This window comes from Herpailurus yagouaroundi, unplaced genomic scaffold (genome assembly GCF_014898765.1).
Source record: "Herpailurus yagouaroundi ecotype Mexico unplaced genomic scaffold, PumYag 165, whole genome shotgun sequence".
Lineage (NCBI taxonomy): Eukaryota > Metazoa > Chordata > Mammalia > Carnivora > Felidae > Herpailurus > Herpailurus yagouaroundi.
Window position 1 is genome coordinate 29106625 of NW_024412406.1, and position 6108 is coordinate 29112732.

A 6108-nucleotide genomic window follows, 5' to 3' on the forward strand; every position below is an offset into this window, starting at 1 on the left:
TTTTTTTTTTTTTTTTAAAGAAAGAGTTCTTAGACACCAAAAGCATGATCCATAAAAAGAAAAATTACTGAACTGGACCTCATCAAAGTAAAAAGTTTTGCTCAGTCCAGAGAATAAAAAGACAAGCTACTACGGATGGGGAGAAAATATTTGCATACTACGCATACAACAAAGGACGAGTATCTAGAGCGCATAAAGAACGATCAAAAATCAACAGTAAAAAAAAAAAACAAACGAACAACTGAAATAGGAAATGGTTCAAGACATGGGGAGACATTTCACTGAAAAGGATATGCAGATGGCAAATCATCACATAAAAATGTGTTCAATATCATTAGCCATTAGGGAAACGCAAATTAAAACTGCAGTGAGATATCGCTACGCGTCATACAGAATGGCTAAAATAAATAATAGTGACAACACCAAATGCTGATGAGGATGTGGAGAAGTCAGATCACTGACACATTGCTGGTGGAAATATAAAATGGCACAGTCACTCTAGACCCCAGTGTAGCAGTTTCTTTAAAAACTAAACATACCAGAACCATACAGCTTAGCAATGGCACACCTGGGTATTTGTCCCAGGGAAATGGAAATTTATGTTTACACAAAACCCTGAGGCTTTTTGTCATCTTGGTGGGTAAGCTAAAGGGGCAGGTCCTAGAATGGACCTCTCCTTAAAAACACAAATAAATAACAAATTTAAAAACCTGTACATTTATGTACATAAATGTCTGTTGCGCCGTTATTTGCAGTAACCAAAACATGATCAACAACCCATATGTCCTTCAATGGGTGAAACAGTGGCACATGTAAACAAGAGAAATACTAATTATCAGTAAAAAGGAACAAACTATGAGACATGCAACAACCTCCAGAGACTCTTGCTCAGTGAAAAAAATCCAGCCCCAAAAGTTTATAATACTGTACGATTCCATTGATATAAAGTTATAATATATAATTTTGAAATGGCAACATTTAGTGGATGTCAAGGCTTAAAAACAAAACAAAAAAAAAGGTGGAAGAAGTGGGGAGTAGATGTGGCTAGGAAGGAACAGCACGAGGGGTCCGGTGTTGATGAAAATACTTTGTATCTTGACTGTATCAATGTCAATATCACGGTAGCGATGTCCGACCATGGTTTTTCAAGATAATTACCATTGGGGGAAACTGGGCAAAGGGTACTTGGGACATCTCTGTGTTATTTCTCACAACGACCTGTCACTCTACAATTACCTCAAAGTAAAAGTTTACTTTTTAACATCTTTTTAATGTTTACTTATTTGGGGGAGAAAGAGAGACAGAGGGTGAGCGGGGGAGGGGCAAAAAGAGGGGGAGACACAGAATCCGAAGGAGGCTCCAGGCTCTGAGCTGTCAGCACAGAGCCCAACGCGGGGCTCGACTTCACGAAGGGTGAGATCATGACCTAAGCCAAAGTCGATGCTTAACCGACGGAGCCACCCAGGCACCCCTAAAAAGTTTAATTTTTAAAAAATGGCACTTTGATTTCATGTATCAGTGTCGTGAGATTGGCTGGTATGCATTGTGCTCCCAGAATCAGGCTTCTGAGGGTCAGGTTCCAACCCTGGCCAACATAGCAAGGGCGACTAGTCCAGGAAGACTTCCACCACCTTTGAAAATAACCAACCTTGACCTTTGCCACATTATTTTCCATTTTCAAATTCCTCTCAACTTTAATATTATTTCAAAGATGAACTCAAATGCCACTTTTCCATGCAGTTCTCCTGCACCACCCTGGGGTTCCTTGATCTTCTCTCTGAAGGCCCCCAGCCCTCTTTATTTATACCTGAAAATACAAACAAAACCCACCCGGGCGATGGGCCCTATTCAAAACTGGGCCCTAAAAGCAAGCCAGCTGGTCACCGCTGGCTTTGTGGGTCTCATGGGTGGACAAGACCAATGGCCAGTTTTCGCACGGGGGACTTTCAAATACTCAAAGGTGCAGGAATCCCTCATCAGCCTGAACCTAGATGGAGCGATTCCCCGCAACACCCCATGGCCCTTGAACGGCGCAGCCTTAAAAATCCTTCTGATTTTCCCTCTCTTCCAGCTGGGACTTCTCACCTGGCCGGTGACAGGCCAGGCCCAGCGGTGGCGGGCGCACCTCCCCCAGGGGGTTGGCGGACGAGGAGCAGGGGGGGCTGACACGGAGGAGGAGCAAACGCAGGAGAATCCGAAATACTTTTTAAATCGTACATTGAGATTTTATGAGAAAATGGTAATATTCTGGATATATTGGGCTAGATCACAGTAATGAATTAATGTCACCTGTTTCTTTTTACCTCTTTAACTTGGGTACTATAAAATGTAAAGCCACGTGTAAGACTCACATTTGTGGCCCACGCTCTGCTTCTAGCGGACGGCACTGGTCTATACACACCCAATGAGCATGTGCATGCATCAGTGCGGTCCTTTCTTTAGCAACCATTTAATAACTGCTTGCGATTTACTACTTGTCTATCCTGCCTGCCGATGAGAAGAAGGATAAACACTGGCCTAATGATTCCAGTCCCCTTTCCAACCTGTCTTCCTGAAGTACGTAGACTATACAGCCAAAATTTCATTTCCCCTGAGTCCTTTGTAGCCAAGTCCTGTATGAGACCAAGCTCCCGCCATCAGGTTGCACGACACACAACTGAGAAGCAGGAGAGAGAACGTGGAAGGAGCAGTCACAGCGAGGAGATGCTCCGGCAGCCATGGTGTTTCCTGGGGCAGCTGGGGCAGAGGGTCTGAGTTCGAGTCCCAACACCATAGCTGCCCAGCCTTGGGCTGTAGCTGTTGAGTTGTGTCCGCCCCACAGCCCTGTCGTGAGATTGGCTGTTTCTCCCGGCTGGGTTGGCCGGGCTGCTCCCCCCTGCCTATGTTCTTGTGGTGCAGCCCCTCGAACTGCTTGTCAGGCCTTCTCAAGCATCTCGTGAACTACCAAGATGCTTTTACTACATTTCTTTGTGCTCAAACATACTAGAACAGATGACAGGGCCTATGACCAAACTCAACTGTAAGCCTTTTAAGGAAGGGGCTAGCTTCTCTTCTGCACCTGTATCCCTAACATAACTTGCACAACTCAGTAAAGAGGTCCACTAACAAATGTTACGGTAACAATTGGGATAAAGTCAGATTCTGCTGCAGTAAAATAGCCATGGGCTTTTAAGAGTAATACATAGCAAGGAAAAGGTTTTCTTTCTAAAGTGTCAATTCCTGTGCTAAAGTCAAGAGAATTTTATTTGGGTTACTACACTTTCTTGTGGAAAAACATCAAGTTATAACTTACGTCTCCCTTTCTTTATGGTCTGATTTGTACTTGTACGTTTTACTAACAAATATTATTTTTTCTGTTCACATTCTTTTTTCTCTAAGGACATTCATCAAGGAACTCTAATAGCCAACATTCTAAATTTCAAAAGCTAAGACCGGTATCCTGTGACTTTGAATATGAATCTTATCTGACAACGGTTGGGATAGGCAGTCTGCTGTGTGCCCTGAATATTCCTGCAAGTTCTTGCTGGGAATGTCAAGAATGTGATGCCTTCTTGGGAATTCAAGCTGGTGCAGCCACTCTGGAAACCAGTATGGAGGTTCCTCAAAAAACTAAAAATAGAACTACCCTACTACCCAGCAATTGCACTACTAGGCATTTATCCATGGGATACAGGTGTGCTGTTTCGAAGGGACACATGCACCCCCATGTTTATAGCAGCACCATCAACAATACCAAAGGATGGAAAGAGCCCAAATATCCATCGATGGACGAATGGATAAAGAAGATGTGGTATATATACACAATGGAGTATTACTCGGCAATCAAAAACAATGAAATCTGGCCATTTGCAGCTACATGGATGGAACTGGAGGGTATTAAGCCAAGTGAAATTAGTCAGTCAGAGAAAGACAAAAATCATATGACTTCACCCATATGAGTGACTTTAAGATACAAAAATCATATGAGGACTTTAAGATACAAAACAGATGAACATAAGGCAAGGGAACAAAAATAATGTAAAAACAGGGAGGGGGACAAAACATAAGAGACTCGTAAATATGGAGAACAAACAGAGGGTTACTGGAGGGGTTGTGGGAGGGGGGATGGGCTCAATGGGTAAGGGGCACTAAGGAATCTACTCCTGAAATCATTGTGGCACTAGATGCTAACTAATTTGGATGTAAATTTAAAAAAATAAAAAATTAAATTAAAAATAAATAAATAAAATATAGATACTCTGTTATCTTCATACTTTCCCCAAATAAATAATAATTCTTTAATATCAAATATCTAGTGGTCCTCTTTCCCTATTATTTTGTAAACATTAATTTTGTTTTTGCAGTTAGTTCAAATTGGTGTCAAGACACTCTCATTTCATTGGTAGGTGTTTCATCCTCATTTTTTTCCATGTTGATTTTTTTGTTGCTATCAAATTGGATATTTGACCTGAAAAAAAATATATGAAGCCCCCTTTTCTTGATCCATCTCTCTGGGTTGTATTTGCAGTGACCAATCTTAAGGATGGATAATGCCTCCTTCTAGCTCAAGGAGCAGACTCTTTGGAGAGCTTTCCAAGCCCAGTGGTCCTCTCTTGTAACACAACTCACTACATGTGCAGGTATCCGTCGGGGCTGTTCATCTCCTTGAAACTTGGAGGGCAAGGGAACCAACACAAATCATACCACTTGGCGTGCTATGTGTAATGAAGTCCTTTATCTCTGACCCAGGAGTCTTGTGTCTTCTGTCAATATCCACTAAGCACTAACAGGGTAACTTACAAGCTTAGAAAGCAGGGTGAGATCAAATGTCAGAACCTGACAACATCTAATATTTAAATGATTCTCTTTGGTTCTTTAATGCCAGGAATGCAACTTCCAGGCTCCACAGTGATAATTTCAATGCAATTCAAAGGACTGGGCCATTTCTAAGTCCCAGGAATTATGGTTCTTTAATACGGGTAATGGAAGCGCTTTAAGATTTATTGCCGTAAGGCCTGTTTAATTTTCAGAAGCTATTAAAAATGATTGCATTTTATGCTAACTATTATTACCTTTTGTTCTGTTTAATTACTCGGAAAGAATATTTATAGCTTAATCTTCTTGTTCATTTTCAACAGAAGAGCATTTACAAATTGCATTTGCCATCTTTCCCTATCTGGGTTGCCACTCATGCTTCAGAAGTGCCCAGCACACCTCTTTTTACCCATTCATTGCACAAACATTTGTCGAGTGCCTGTGTTTCAAAAGGCATTGTGCTGAGTGCAGTGGGAAGGCCAGAACCGTCTAAGGCAGGAACACTACAGTGCCTATTATCTACATGTTCACGGCTTGTGCTGGAGGGGAGGGAGCTTATAGTCATTGAGACTTAGTAGGAGGCAAACGCATGGGCTGCCAACATGGTAAACTGGTAGGTATAAAGGGAGGAAGAGTCTGATTGGAAAAAATATGGAGGGACAAGTATCAGATGATGATTCTAAGATTTAAGACTAGGTACCTGCCTGAATGCTGGTGATCCCAGCTTCCTGAATAGAGAATCCTGAAACAGAAAGTGTCTGGGAGCCGGTAAGGGAAGGACAGATGGAAGGAAGGACACAGGGCGGATCTGTATAAGGCAGTGAGTTCAAAGCCAAATAGGAAAGTTTCCGGAAGGAAGGAGGGCCAACGCATTCAAATGCCACAGAGAAATCAAAGAAGATGAGTCCTGAGAATGACCACTGGTAGGTGAGTATGTCTCTGGAGACTCGCACGTGCAAAGCAAAAGGGGGATGTGCGGGGGAGGGATTGTGGAAGCCATGGGCGGGTGGCGGGTCCCAGGCACCTGGCTGGTATTGCTAACTCCGAAAGAGGCTGCCAGGCTGTTTTCCTTTCGATCCAGGGTGTTACTGCCTAGACGTCCCCACCCCTTACCTGGCTTAGCTCAAAATCCAAAATTTAATACCCCTCCACCGGCCATGTGCTGTTCACCATGTGGCCCCTGTCAACCCCCAGCTCCTGATCGCTGTGAGCCTCGGTGTCCCCAAAAAAGACCACGCGGCTGCCCAGCTGCTCCTGCCACCTCACTCCTGGATCCGCCGAGTCGATCTGCTGAGTCGAACACTGAACCGTTTG

General features: G+C 43.2%; 1 long non-coding RNA gene across 1 annotated transcript in view; it reads left to right on the plus strand.

Annotated features, from left to right (window-relative positions):
• Positions 1-3452, plus strand: part of LOC121038356 (uncharacterized) — a 27963-nt gene extending 24511 nt beyond the window's left edge. The window contains exons 2-3 of the long non-coding RNA XR_005794313.1: positions 2072-2239; positions 3379-3452. This is a non-coding gene — a long non-coding RNA (uncharacterized LOC121038356). The remainder of the gene's footprint in view (positions 1-2071; positions 2240-3378) is intronic.
• The last annotated feature ends 2656 nt before the right edge of the window (positions 3453-6108 follow it).